Source organism: Nycticebus coucang, chromosome 1 (genome assembly GCF_027406575.1).
Source record: "Nycticebus coucang isolate mNycCou1 chromosome 1, mNycCou1.pri, whole genome shotgun sequence".
NCBI classification, from domain to species: Eukaryota; Metazoa; Chordata; class Mammalia; order Primates; family Lorisidae; genus Nycticebus; species Nycticebus coucang.
Window position 1 is genome coordinate 15,473,786 of NC_069780.1, and position 15,792 is coordinate 15,489,577.

Consider the following 15,792-nt stretch of genomic DNA (forward strand, 5'->3'; position numbering starts at 1 on the left):
GGATTGCTACTCAAGGCATTATGTTCTTCACATGACCCATCATGGTCTATTAGTAGAGCAAATACTTTGCACCCCATGAGCACTGGCTATAAACTGTAGGTCTTTGAAGTCTACAGTTTTCATGGAGCTTAGTTAAAAATTTCTCTTTGAATCCATCCTGTCTTTATTGCAACCCTTTCACCCTGGGCATTGCGTGTCCACCCCACTGAGGACCATGTGAATGAAAGACGTTGCACCCGGTGGCCAGGCAAGCCTTCTTTCCTTCTCAGCAGTTCCCCATTCCCACGGGCAGGCTGGGACGTCTCACTGTCTTTCCTACGGAATGAGTCTTCCTTCAAAAGGGCTGCAAGATGACACATCAGATCAATCCCAGCCATTGCCATGTGAACACTGCTGTGAACACTGACCGGTCACGCAGAGGCACCACCCACTGCAAGGAAATACTTATTCAAAAGGCAAATGTGAGGGAAAAAAATCACTCCACACCCTGCACACAAAGGGATTGCGTTTGGCTTTCCCTGTTTCTTCCCTGTTTGAAAAGAATATAAATGTGCTAAATTTCCTTCACATGGAGATTATTAATCAGAGTGATAAATGTGACCCCTAAGAGATTAACCAAGGAATTTTTGTTATTGTTATTATTCCTTAGTAAAAAGAAGCAGCTAACTTTCTGGTCCAAGTCAGATAATTTACAACTATTCAAATATGTAAGAAATGGACACAAAAAATTCACAGAGGGGGCGGCGCCTGTGGCTCAAAGGAGTAGGGCGCCGGCCCCATATGCCAGAGGTGGCAGGTTCAAACCCAACCCTGGCCAAGAAAAGAAAAATTCACAGAGCATCAATATGGCTGTCAACCCAGGTTAGCACAGAGGCCGCACCTCCTCTTTTCTGTGCCCCGTCTCTCCTCTTCCTGCCTTTCAGACTCCTTGATTTCTTTCTCTCTGTCTTATCCTTTCTCTTATCTTCCTTAGTCTTTATTTCTGGCTGTTCCCATTGTTTACTGATTCTTCCTGTGTTTTTCCAATTTCCCTCCTTTCATTTTTCGATTGGGTGAGCAGACACTGTAAAAACAGAGTCAAGTGAGGGAAGGAAGGGAACGTTCTGGCTGGAGGGGTAAGGAGAGGTACGTGTGGTGTGTGAGCAGACATCTGTAGTTGTGTCACTGTGGTCTGAGTGAAGGGCAAGGACACAGCGGGGCTCCAACATGTGTCCTGGAGGAATTTACCTCGACATTCTTTCGGTAAGGACTTTTCTCTTATTTTGTGTCTGTGTGTGTCATGGGGTATTAGGAAAAGTCTCAGAAAGAAACTGCTTCTAATATGTTAAATTGTTACTAGCTCCCTTGAAATGCCTTATTGTTGTCATTAAGCCAACTCTTACCTTCTTGTTTGAAGAATAGCCAGTAGAAAAAGAACCATCTGCATCTCACACATGGAGAAGTTAAGTTCAAAGGCATTTCAGCAACTTCCAGCAGTATGCAAATGCTGGAAACAGGACTAGGGGATAAAACTTGGATGTGAGTCTCTTGCATACCAACCACAGTGTTTTCTTCTTCTGCTCTTTGGATAGCTCACTAGCAACTCCGTGCCTAAATGCGGCTCACACATCCTCTCACGCATGGATTTGGATCCACACTTCATCAATTTGAGAGGACTTCAGGCCAGACTGATGAGGTGCCCAGTCTGAACAGAGTTAGTATAGGGTACATTTTCTTTACAATTTAAAAAAGGAAAGAATGTCAGGCTCTAACATGAATAAAGACTGACATACTTTCAACAAACTATTGAACCACGATAGTAAAATAGCTGGCAGCACTGGGATCTTTTTGGTTTACAATTTCTCTGAAGAAAATACAAACATCCAAACGTAAAGAGTTATTTCGTTCAGAGTTGTGGGATTTAATACATGTATGTGTTTTCTAACAGCTAAAGGTATAACTATGTTAAATCCTACCTTTAAAAAAAATTAATCAGATACATTTTCTGGGAATTTTAAGAACATAAGCTTATCAGTAATATGTTTAAGATACAAACTGCTCTGCTTACTTTGGGGAAATCTCTATTTTATGAAGAAAAATCTCTGTGGGGAAATAAAAAGATCTCCATGAGATAGGTAGCTCAAAATGCATTTATAGGGTTCAAACAAAAAGGGAACAAAATCTTATAAAATTTTACCTCTCTTGCTTTCAGGACAAGGTCAGTTAATCAGTAAATGACTTTGTGCTGCAAGCAATGTCTAGCAGGATCTTCCAGGTGCTACTGTTACTTTATTCACATACTTCCAGAGGTCACTACTTATTTTCCTTTCTTATTGTGTGATATTTCTATTATGCAGAAATAAAATTACCAAGGAAAAATAAGATAGAGAAATTATTGTAATAGGTAATAGAAATTAACATTGAATTCAGTGATAAAGAAATGGGATTGATACTATGTAGCCAAAAAAATAAGCTCTGGAAACAAAATGTGTTCTGAGATTCCATATGGTCAACTCCCAGTAAATTAAATCTACACCAATCCATACATGTTTAAGTCTAACTTCTTTCCAATGCTGCTTAAAATCCACAAATGTCCATGGATATTGTAGTATCTTCACTGTAATATATAATGCCATTCGAAAGTAGTTTGTATTCATCAAGATGATACAAAAATTGTGATGAACCTCATATGATAAAGATACTCATAGAATAAGATCATAAGGATATTAGTGGAGTAATATCTACTGGGTTCTACAGTATCAAAGTGATTAACATTAAAATGACTAAAGAAACCAGAAGACCAAAAAGAATGTGTGTATTAAAATGCTTACGCTGTTAGCCTGTGGTGCAAAGTAAAATTGAAGTAATCACAGAAATGATTGAATGAAAAATTTGATATAGTTATTCATAACAGATGTTTGACAATGTCTGCCTGCCAATTTATATATTTACATGTTCTTATTACAAATATTTCTTTCTTTTCCATATGATGACAGATTCTTTATGGTAATGGGAGAAATTAATATAACAACACATGTCAAGGGAGGTTGCACAACTTAATTTTTTTCAGGTCCGATTTTCTTTTGGCTTCTCCAACTCAACCACTCTGAATACCCGATGTGTCCCTTTACAACAGTGGTTCTCAACCTCCCCAATGCTGCGACTCTTTAATACAGTTCCTCATGTTGTGGTGACCCCCAACCATAAAATTATTTTCGTTGCTAGTATGGTTAGGAGTCACCACAACATGAGGAACTATATTAAAGGGTCATGGCCTAAGGAAGGTTGAGAACCACTGCTTTACAACACTTGTCCTTTCCTTCTTTTCTCTCAGTCACAGAAGTATAATTTGCTGTCAGCTAAGGACTTCCCCCTTCTCTCCACAGTCAATTTTTTGTATGCTTTAATTATTTTTTGTTAATAAAGATGTGAGTAGGCAATCCAGAAAATAATGAGTTGCCAAAGGAAATAAACTTGGTAAATGTATGATATTATACTCCCCTTGAGTTATATACAAGGTACATCAGCATTTTAAGAACTGTAAAATGGGGCGGTGCCTGTGGCTCAAAGGAGTAGGGCACTGTCCCCATATACTGGAGGTGGCAGGTTCAAACCCAGTCCCAGCCAGAAACTGATAAAAAAAAAAAAAAAAGAACTGTAAAATGTTATTCAGTCAAAAACGTTGGCTAAATCTGTATACACTAGCAATTCCTACTTTTAATTTGATCTGAAGTATTCACTTTCTTTAATACCCTTGGGAAAATTGAAAAACTCACTTTATAAATACTAATATTCTGTTGTATACAAAGCATGAAGGGTTCAAATAAGGATGCAAAGCAAATATTAATGTTTCAATGAAAACTAGTTTGATGCTTTGCTACACGGGACTGACATAAAAGAAGTATTAAATTAGGTGTGGGCAAGCAACAGTAACTATTGAATTAAAAATAATACCTCAATAAACTTGACTTTAGAAACAAATCAGAGCCATATAGAAGGGCTCTGAGCTCACCTTACTTTATGGATGTCTTTTTTTTATTGTTATTATTGTTAGGAGATTACAGGTGATAAATTATGAGAGTGACTCAAAGAGCTTGGTCTCACATCAAAATTGGCCAATGCATATGTTTTTCAATGTTTTAAATGGATATAAAATATCTACATTATGTGTGTGTCACTTCATAGTTCCACACTTTAACCACACTGTTAAGTGGACCCAATTAATTGAACATCTGCCAGTCCAGATGTAATGATCAGGATGGCTTCACTTGTGTGGCCGTGAGGGTATCCTAGAGATTATACGAGTTTGACTTTCTAAAGGAACTTGGTCTTTTCTGCCATTGCAAGTGCACAATCACTAGTATGGAGTTTAAATAGGAGTGGAATCTGGAAAATTGATTTTGTTTAATAGAAAGGCATCAGCCCTGGAAACCCAGTCTCAATATTTCTAGTTTCTGGGAGAATCCCTTGACTTTGGAGCGTCTCAAGAACACTCTTCTATCTGAAGAAAGTATAGGTATTAAAAATGACCCACAGGAAAGGCAGCTTTAAATCCTGCACATTACTTAGCTTTTCATGTAAATTCATGGTACTCGCACTTGCTGTGTATTCTGGTCCTCCCCAGATTAAGTGATTGGCCAACACTGCCAGATCCATCCTGAATAGTTAAGAGGAGGAAACGCTTGGCATATTGCGAGTGTTCAATAAAGATCACTTTTCTCTTTTGTTTACATTCACAATATGCCCTCTCCATTGCAAAAGCGTCCATGTTCTGAAGGGCAAGGCTAACCCTTTTTTATTTATGTGTACCTTAATTTTCTAAAGCAATCCCCTTATTTCCTTTTGGCCAAAAAGAATCTTTTCAGAAACAGTTATCTTACTTCACTTCTTCTAAGAAGGTCATGCTTTGGGGGGATTAAAATATATTAGAAAATAAGAAAAATAAATGATTTACTAACCTGAGTTGTAAACTAATCAAAATTTATATGTTATAGAGACCTGCCTTCCTCCTAACTGGCTGAAAGTCCCTTGTACTGAAGGAGAAGTAGTAAAGAAAGTTATGGTGACTTTTTTTTCCTGTCCAGATCCATTATGGAAGCCAAAGAAACAAAAAATAATTGATAGGAGCTTTAAAACTCTAAGAAATGTTATTCCTTACATTACAATTACCTACCATATACTAGAGCTGTAGGACTCTTAATAATCTTAGACATAACAACATTTTAAGAACTTGAGTGGGTCAATAAATGTTAGGTTATACTTTACCTTTTGAGAGTTACATTTTATTTACTCATCAAAGAACTTGAAATTATACACGGGGAACCTCTTCAGCCACATAACTTACCAAGTGCTTTACTATCTTTATTGTAGTACTTACTGATCCTCTAAGAATATTTAGCTTGCATCCCATGAATAATTCACTTGCCAAATAGAAAGTAAGTGTTTCTGGTAGCTTTACTTGGCCATCTATATACCAAACTATAAACGGGATTTGGACTGTATTGACTGAACCTTATTCTTCAGGGATAATTTAATATGCCATTGAATGGCATTGCCATTGTGGTAGAGACCCCTGAGGATGTTTAAAATTTCAGTAAAACTCAGGGCACAGGGTTAACTATAGCCTACAGGTTTGTCTAATTTAGATATTTTCTTTCCCAGGAAGTTTTGTTTCCAAATCGCCACTTTGAGTGGACCCAGTGCCTTCATATTTCTCAATTTCAATGTAAATTGATACAAGACCATAGTTCTCCATCTCAAATGACCTTCCAGCTTTTAACTGCCCACTCGTTTTTAAGGTTGACTGAGAGAAGAAAATAAAACTTTCATTGTCTGGTAATCGTGGTCTGGGTAATTATGGCTTGTCCTTATTGTGACATGTTCGCCTTGGGCTGGATCAAGAGCCTTCCAGTACTGTCTAAAACAGAAGGCAAGCAAAGCCACATGGTGTGACCAGAGTTTTAAAATTTGGTGAAAACTTAAAACTTTCTAGATCAGTGGTTCTCAACCTTCCTAATGCCGCAATGTATTTTTCCTGTTAAAAAGGGGTCGCAACCCACTGGTTGAGAACCACTGTTCTAGATGAAACTGTTCTGGAGTTTGGTCAAGGGTTTAACAGTTCTCACCCACACTCTAGTTTTCTTTATGTATTTTCCCAAAAAAATAGGTTATTTTTCGCGTATGCTGTAGAAATAAATTAGGACGAAACTGAGGATTTACTGGAAGACATTTCTCCTTCTGAAGTATTGACAAGCTCAAATTAACTGTGTTTAATTTCTTCTCAAATGATAAATTTTATACACTTCTATACTCCATCATGAGAAGAGAGCAAAGTCGAAGAATTTTTCTACTTAAGTGAACACTTTGATCTTTAGTCAAAACATCTAAAATATGAAAATATTTCAAAATATAGGATATTTTATCTTATATTTGTGATATATAGCTGGACCAGTGGCAATGCTAAGAGCATTGATTTGCATTAGATTTTATTTTACTGAAGCTTAGCTGTTATGACTTAAAACTGACATCTTAATTTTTTTTTTTTGCTTTTCTTAAAAAACCTTAAGAGTGTTCTCTCCAGAGTTCTCATATTATTCAGCAGGCATACTTTGGTATTTTCTTCCCAGAATGTAATGACATCGATGGCTTAGTTTGATCACTATAAAAATTATACTGAATTAAGCGTATAAAGAAATACTTTAACATTTCCAATGTTAGTTGTACAAACCTGCCACAATGGACAACTTTAAAACTTAAAACTGTTTGTAGTTTAAAGTATTCTTTAAAAAACAAAACAAACGGGCGGCGCCTGTGGCTCAGTCGGTAAGGCGCTGGCCCCATATACCGAGGGTGGCGGGTTCAAACCCGGCCCCGGCCAAACTGCAACCAAAAAAATAGCCGGGCGTTGTGGCGGGCGCCTGTAGTCCCAGCTGCTCGGGAGGCTGAGGCAAGAGAATCGCATAAGCCCAGGAGTTGGAGGTTGCTGTGAGCCGTGTGAGGCCACGGCACTCTACCGAGGGCCATAAAGTGAGACTCTGTCTCTACAAAAAAAAAAAAAAAAAAAAAAAAAAAATAAAAGCATTTAAAACTTAAAATGACAGTAGAGCTTTTTAAAAAATGTGAATTTGAGGGCAGCGCCTGTGGCTCAAAGGAGTAGGGAGCAGGCCCCATATGCCAGAGGTGGTGGGTTCAAACCAGGCCCGGGCCAAAAACTGCAAAAATAATAATAATAATTATAATAATAAAATAAATAAATAATGAGACTTTCTAAGCTGTGCCCTTAGAGATTTGGGATCACTTAATCTGAATTGTACCCAGGGACCCCCCGATTGTTTACAGCCTTCCCCCAGTTGATTTTTATTTGTACTCTGGGCATCAGAGTACAGTGACTGGCATAAAAATCAGTGTTTCCCACAGTCTATTCCACATAACACAAGTCTATTGAGATGATTTGCAAAGAAAAGTTTTCCTTGTGAAATACATAAAAGATCCTGTGTATATTGTTTCTTCTTGGAATTTTATAGAATATTTCTAAATTTTAAAACTCTGAGAAGTCTGGCAGAGTCTTAATATTTAACTTGTTATAACCTATAATTTTTCAGTTATATTTGATTCTGGATAACTTTTTTTTTTCACATGGCATCTCTAACTAGACCAAGAAACATATTTTCCCCAAAATGTCCTTCGATATTGCTACTAAGTAAAGTTCGGCAAGATTTAAATTATTTACATTAGTACTGATTTTAATGCACTGTAATGCCTTTGAAATCATGCAACTTTCCAAAATTGAGTTTTATTTTTCTTTGTTTACATCTATGAATAAAATATTTCTGTTGCCTAACATGGCATCCAAAAATGAACTACTAAAGATTCATACTACTTTTCTGTAGTTTATATATTCCTTGCATTAAATAATTTGCAAGAAAGCCAAAATTTTCAAAATAAGTGATTCATTTCAGTAATTTAGTTGGCAGTTCCCTAAAAGTAATAATATTCTGTGAAGCTGAGTTATTAGAAGTGTTCTTGTCACATTATTATTAAATATCCGCTGAATTAAAATGATTAAAATTCACAAGTAAATGCATTTTGTTAGGATGTGATCTTTTTGCATCACAAAACCAAAAAAAAAAAAAAACAAAGGTGGAGAAAGCAAATTACAAAAGCTTGATTGTTGCCTATAATTGTAGAACCAAACCTAAAATTATGCTCAGGGGACAGAAGGCTTTTCAATATTAGTTACTTGCCCTTTTATTTAATTTAATATGCCTGAAGCAGTTCGAATTATATTTAATTTGCTTCTTCCTTCTGTTGAGAAAAAATATTAGAACAGTTCTGGGTATGGAGATTGATAAAGGTCACAATTCTAAGAGAGAATGCAGTTTTCTAGGACTACAAATGTGGTGGTGGAGTTTCTTTGTTTTTTTGTTTTTCTTTTTTTCCTTTTTTTTAAAGGAAGGCAAAGCATCAGTAGTTTTACCTTACTGAAAAGAAAAGAAAGAAGGGTGAGGGTGATTTGCTGTCATTTTGGGGGTCCTAGGGGCGAGTCACTAAACGAGGCACATTATCTACATTATCTCATTTACGTAGAAGAGATTCCCTCCCCATCTTACTCCTACAGAAAAGGCAACCTGTCCTTTAGAGTAATTAAAAAAAGTTGATAATTAACTTCTACATTCTGCAGCTATAGTCACACCATCTACTCACATTCCCCATTTTTCTTCCTTTATCCATCTCTCCCCCTTTTGTTCCTATTCTTTCTTCCCTCTAGAAAATACCACCGTGCAGTTCACTTGGTAAGCCTCGCTGGAAATGTTCACGAGTAACTGAAAAATGGGGCCTCTGGCTTGTGTATCCCCCGAAGAAGCATCTGCTCCCTGAGCTCACACTGCACATGATCTTGTTTTTGTGTCTTCTTCCTAATGCATGCACAGAGCCCCTTACCTCAAATTGTGAGACATTGTAATGACAGCAGGACTGTCAGAAGCAGTTGGTTCCCTCCCAACTGCATACATAGGGAAGCACAGCAAAGGAAACCTTCATGTGCCTGGCATCAAGTAGGTAGATGACCTGAAATTGTGTCCATGGGTTATTTTTCACATTGGATTCACCTCGGTTGGTTTCATGGCCCTGTCACTTGGGTACCAATTTATACCCTGGACATCTGCCAAGAAGGAGCCAAAATAAAGCCATCAGCTCATTTGGTCTTGGCACTGAGGTCACTGCTAAGCTATATTTAACCGGATGCTGGAGGCCGCAGACAATGCTTAGTGGAAGAGCTGGGTTATTACACACAGGATCCTCATGATATAGAAAGAATATGCAGGCAGTTCTTTTTTTTTTTCATTTCCACTCTTCCAATGAAAGATAACGAAAACTGACCACAAATATTTCAGAATTATGGCAGCCATGCACCATACAAAATACACATTATAGATTTTCTGGGGCTAATAAAACCCATCACTCTACGGAAGCTGCTCACGTCACTCCCGGTTGTTGCCTGTCGTCAGATAACACCTTGTCATCTGGCAGGGGGTGATGTGTTCACTTGGCAGATATGGGGCACAGAAATGGCTGGTTGGGGTGGTAATATTCAAACTAACAGGGCCAGGATAAGTGCAGTAATGTTGGAGCTAAAAGCCAAAGAAAAAAATCAGTAATGGTGAGCCTACCTTTATTTTGATACTCTGTTTTTTGTGGATTTCTATATTAACTTGTTTCTTGCATAGGCTATTAAAAATTAGTTATTTCAATTACTGAGTATTTAGATACTCCTTAACTGTTGTATGATTAGCCTTGGTTCCACAAACTAGCATAAGCTAAAAACCAAAAGATTAAAAAAGTTATAGTGGAAAAAAGCCACTATATGGACCCCATATTTCAAGTAAGTAAATAATAGGTCTCCAAGTTTCATCATTACTAGTTTTTGACATGTTTTTAGTGCATGAGATGTTGGTCATTACAGTTGTCAGTGTCATTGGAAACAATAATAGATTGATTCATGGCCAAAATTCCATCATGAAAAGAGGGATAAGAGGGAAAAAATAGTGATCTTCTGTATTTAAACAAGAGCTCATGTCCATGTATAAGGCTCATTCAGCTTACATACTCTATTCTTTATAAATCATGAAAATATTTTCTTCTTTTTTTGGCATCATCATAGCTCACAGCAACCTCAAACTCCTGGGCTCCCGTGATCCTCCTTTCTCAGCCTCCTGAGTAGGTGTGACTACAGGTACATGCCACCACACCCAGCTAATTTTTCTGTTTCTTTGTAGAGATAGGGTCTTGCTCTTGCTCAAGCTGATCTCAAGCTCTTGATCTCAAGTTATCCTCTCACCTGGGCCTCACAGAGTCCTAGGATTACAGGTGTGAGCCACCACATCAGGCCCATTTTCATTACTTCTATTTTGAAAAGGGAAAAAGTTTAAGTTCTAGAAGGAGAGCACATGTTGTTAAAAAATGGAGACTGAATATGAAAGGAACTGACTGATTCCTTTTCATTAGAAGCAAAACCAGTAGAAAATTCAATCTGATTTGCATGAAATCTTGCTTGCTCCCATATCTCAGATACCCAGTTTTGATATAAAGACTCCGCCTTGACTGAAACCTGAGATCCCATATTGGACTTTCAAGTTGCTACTTTCTCCCTTTGTATTTGTTAATACAAATTGGTGTCTTGGTGTTAATATCTTCCTAGGTCCCAATAGAAAGAAAAGCCCTCCTGTGGCCAACCCATCCTTTGCCATTCCCATAGCTGCAACCTAAGAATGGATAGCAAAAAAAATGGTTCATTTTATTAAAAATTTTACATTTATTTAAAATTTAAATATATTTTTTCAACTCGGCCACTTTATGAAACCTAAGTAGACATGCCTTGATGAAAAGCAGTATTACCTTGATCTTTATCAGTGATCACACACTTTGTCCTCTTTTTGAAATTGGTTTCTTGAATGATTTCAACATTGTACATTTTCTGTCTTCAGTTAGCCCGTCTTCAAATGAATTCCTGACACATGATTACTAGCAAAGATGTGCATGTGTGTGAGCATCTGTTTCCATGTGTTTGTGTCTGTGTGTGTAATGCTGCACTTACCCAGAATAGCCCTCAACTTACTGGAATTGGAAATTAGAGATTCATATACTTGTTTATTTCCCCCAGTAGACAGCAAACTATTTGTGGACAAGAATTGTGTCTTCATCACCATGGCATCCATACTCTTTTGTTCTCATGTTTCAAATTCATTTTTAATTAAAATCACAACTGTATACATTTATGGGGTATAATGTAATTTACAATGTGAAATGCTTAAATCAAACTGATTAACATCACCATCACCTCACTCACACTTTTTTTTTTTTATGGCAAGACCCTTAAAATTTACTCTCAGTTATTTTGAAATATACCCTTGCATTGTGCACGTAAGGTGAGATCCTACCAAATGCCCTTCCTTCTCCCACCAATCATCCTTCCTCTTCCTCTTCCCCTCCCCCTCCATCCTCATTCCTCCCCCTTACTAGACTATATTTGTGTTTTATCATTTGTATGAGTGTGTCTTTATATATTGGTTTCATAATAGTATTGAGTACATTGGATACTTTTTTTCCATTTTTAAGATACTTTACTAAGAAGAATCTGTTCCAGCAACGCTGTATGGCAGGCAATGAACTAATTAAGAGTTATGGATGCATACTGTTATTTAGTAAGAGTTATGGATGTATACTCTTAATTAGCTCATTGCCTGCCATACAGTGTTGCTCAAAATGAACTCATCTAAAGTGCTGCTTCCTTACTGTCTTACTGCTGTATCTCAGGGATCCTGTAAAAATGGAGCAGTTATTTGTCAACAATGAGTTTGGGGAAAGTGGCAATGTACAGGAGAGCAAAGGAAGGCTCAGGGGAAAGGAGAGAAAGAAAATTCTTTTGGTGGGGCTGGGGATGAGGGATACCTCTCAGCACGCTTTGATGTAAGCAGGAAGAAATCCAGAGCAGATGAAAACCAACTCAATACACAAAAAGAGACCTCAATGCAAAAGAGACCTCTGAGCCAGGTCCCCAGTGCACCGAGCCCCAAGTACACCACCACTTCAACTTTGGGACTACTTATCAAAACACTTTCCAAGGGCCTTTGCTTTCAGTATGCCCTCCCTGATGGCATAAGTCACCCTTTATTTCTTGCATTCTTAACAAAGGATACTTCAGACTCTCTGTATCACAAATGATTGTTCCTGACTATCTTCAGCTCCTATTTGCTTGATCATTTTTCCTCATTTCATGGTTTATCTCCTTCATAATATCCTAACGCCCTGGTAAATAGAAAATATAAATTATTTCCATACTCTCCACAGCCTTGGAAGTCCTGAAAGTATATGAAATTTAAGAAAGTCTAGCATTAAACTAGTAAGATGATGATGCTCTTCCCTGGCACTGAAGTTGCTAGCTATCTAGGCTTTGAGGAATGATGAACATGTTGAAATTTGAAAGAGACGTTTGTATCCCTTACCCAAACAACTGAACCACGTGACATACTCCAAGTAGGATCATTTGCAGAGGAGTTTCTATACAAAGGAATTACTTACAAAAGCGTGAGTGGGGTGTAGGGGAATCACAAATGATTGTAAAATAAAATAATAATTGCTCCAATAATAGTAAAGGAGGTTTTTTAATCTAAGAGGATTTCTTAGTGAGACTCTGAAGCAGAATGCTGTGTGGAAACCTCTCGTAAAAAGGAGTAGCAACTTTTGATCAAGGTACAGAGGAATCCATTAGACAAAGCCCAGAACGAGGGAGTCAGGGGAATAAATACAGGTAATATTGAGGGGGCTTTAGCTGATAAAAAGCCCCCTTTGATAATGTTTTAGAAAATACTTATGAATACAGATTAAATTCAGTGCTAAGTATATTATAAACCATCAAGAGATTTTTCCTAAATAGGTTTCCATAAACTATTTTAGTTCAAGCTTGTGGGTGTATTCAAGAACAGCAAGTAAGGAACAGAACCGTATCATTCTTCAAGTTCAAGAAGTGCTGTCCCTAGTAAATGTGGAATGTAAAGGTCTTAGCAAAATAACTAAGAAAATGCTATGAAAGCTATGTTAACTAGCGTGATGAAAATGTGTCAAACGATCTATGAACCAAGTGTATGGTGCCCCATGATCATATTAATGTACACAGCTATGATTTAATAAAAAAAAAAAAAAAAGAAGTGCTGTCAGTAAATATCCATACAATTGTACTACCAGAGATGGTTTCTGGGTTAAAGGATTTTTCTGTCTGCCTCCTCCAGGTCTTCTGAGTAGGCTCAGGCCTTTCTGTCCTTAGAAACTGAGTTTCCTGACTTTGCAGTGTTTGTGGTTTCCTCCAAGGCGAAGTTCAGCAGCCTTGACTTAATCTTGCTTTCAATGACAAAACATTCTTTTTCAGTAAATATCTGAAATATCTGGCTTTCTGTGAATTGTCTTTTTTTTTTTTAATATTGTGGTATGGGCGTATATATAGATGCATGTCCCCTTCCCTGTCCCCAGATCAGATCAGGAAAATAGCACCTATTTGCATGTATTAACCTCTTTGGTGGCTTTCGTACATTGTATTTGAAGAAAATATTCGATTACTTCTCATTTGGTGATGAGAATTTTATCTAAGGAATCATGCCTTTATTGCAGCAATAATGCCTGTCAAACTGTCCATCTGTATTCAGAAGTTAGTGAATTTAGCTTGGCACTTATATATTAATCAGATAAGATGCCCCCAAATTGTGACTGGTTTACTGAAGTCTAACACTACTCCATAAATCCATGGGTGTCCATTATATGTTCACTAATGATGGCAGGCTGGGTTGAATTGACTGATGGCTTTTCAATTTAAAATTATGAGACACATAGCATCAATCTGTCAGCAGGAAAGACCAAATTTTAATTTACTGCAGGTATCTAGAAAATTGTGGAGCTTTAGGAATTCTAAGAATTTGTTATTTGTACTAGACAAAAATAAATAAATAAATAAATGCAGTGTGAAAGGCCTTTGTTTCTCTTTAAATTTAAGAAGCTTTGGTTTAGATTTTCTGAAGTTTGGGTAAAAGCTAGGTGACTTTTTTAAAGATTATACCACATTTTTAACGAGACCATTATGAAAGCTTTGAAGAGCTTGTTGCCCCAAGCAGATGCTTCGCTTTACTTTGGTAGACAGTCACTATTTTTTTTAAGGGTTCGGAAGTAGTTGCATATTATTTTGCGAGGTAGAAAGGAGTTCCTGAAATATTTTAAGACTTTTCAGCTTTATAATTGTTCTTTTAAAATAGTTTTTCAGTTTTTATAATTTTTAAACTTATGACACCATAAATTTGTTCCCTACCACCGGACAATAGTCAGTGGAAGTTGTACTTTTAAGGATGGATTTCAAGTTTTTACCTGTTTGCTGGACTAAAATTAGTACACAAGCATTTGTATGAAGAAGAAGATACAGAATAGAATCCTTTAGAGGCACGTCTGTGATCAGTTTGGGAACAACATGTGACCTTGTAGCCCCAGGACTCAGGTAGGTCATTGGAATTACGCGCAGTACAATGAGACATTGAGTGAGACGCCTAACTCCATTCGTAGGTCGAAGAATTAACAGGGTCACAGTGTTTTCAACGGACATTGAGGGAATAGCTCACGTCTGATGAAATCATAGAGTTAGTTTGAAATATGTTTCTATCGAATGAGATAGGAAAACATCCCCAAGTTCCTTTACCAATATAAGTGATAACAATCCCCCAATGCCGTATTTGTCTGCACATTAGATTTGCAACATACTATGTTATGGGCACTGTTAGGCAGTGTGCTTTTTTGGTAAATGGCTGTGTTCACATTCCAGACCCCTTAAGACAGATGCTACACCCTGGCCTCCCAAACATAGACACCAGAGCTCATGAAATCTAAAAAATCCAGACATATACTATGGGGAACAAAGCAAGAACAGATAATTAAGCTGTTCTGATTGCAAAGCTAATTTTAATCACTTAAGAGAACAAAATTGAGACTGAAATCATAATTTTTCTTAATTTTATACTATTATAATAATCACTGGCCTTTTGCTCATTGTGATAGTTTAATTTTGAATTATTTATCATAGTATTTTGCTTTAAAATATCAGTTCTTTCATATATACCCAAACACCTTCTCTAAAGTGCTTCCATGTAAAACTGGATCATTAGTGTTTGTAGCAATTAACACGAAGAGATACTTTATCAAGAAGATTGTCCCAATTCAATTATATTTAAATAAAAATAGTAAAATTTAACTTTAAACGTGATTTAGGAATTTAACCTCTTTCCTTCTTTATTTTGCTCCCAGGCAGAGCCGTGAAGAAACAATTGCTCAATGCTATTTGAGTTTCCTTCAATGATTCTCTTACTAGATATCTTATACATTTTTAAAGCAGAACACTTTGGGGTGAGATTGTTACAATTATATTCATTGTCAAACCTTGTTAAAGATTCTGAGGAGAGTGAGAAATTTTGTGCATAGCTTTGAAGAAATATAGATGAGTCTGGAAACCTTCTTTCTTACACATTACCGGTGTTTTGCCCTCTCCAGTCAATGATTCCCATAAACATAGAAACATGGTGTGATATTCCTCATCTTCAACCCCCTTCTCACAACTCACCCCCACCCCACCCAACCATTAATCTCCTCATTTCTCTGCTCCGTTATACTGGAATTCCCTTTTCTGTTTGCTCCACTCCGTAATCTTTTGAGTACATTCCACTCAGAAGTCCATTTGTACTGCTCTGGAGGAGTGAAAGTGCTCTCGTGAGGCCTAAACCCCATTTCTAC

The 15,792-nt window shown here is 37.1% G+C and overlaps 1 protein-coding gene across 8 annotated transcripts in view; it reads left to right on the forward strand.

The window, feature by feature from the left end:
* Positions 1-15,792, forward strand: part of ARHGAP24 (Rho GTPase activating protein 24) — a 668,175-nt gene that overhangs the window by 591,958 nt on the left and 60,425 nt on the right. The window contains exon 1 of one of the 8 annotated variants that reach the window (XM_053600181.1): positions 1,106-1,242. The exons of the other annotated variants lie outside the window; for them this stretch is intronic. The gene's annotated coding sequence lies outside the window, so the exon portion shown is untranslated. Of the gene's footprint in view, positions 1-1,105; positions 1,243-15,792 lie in introns of those variants that run through there. 8 annotated transcript variants of the gene reach the window in all.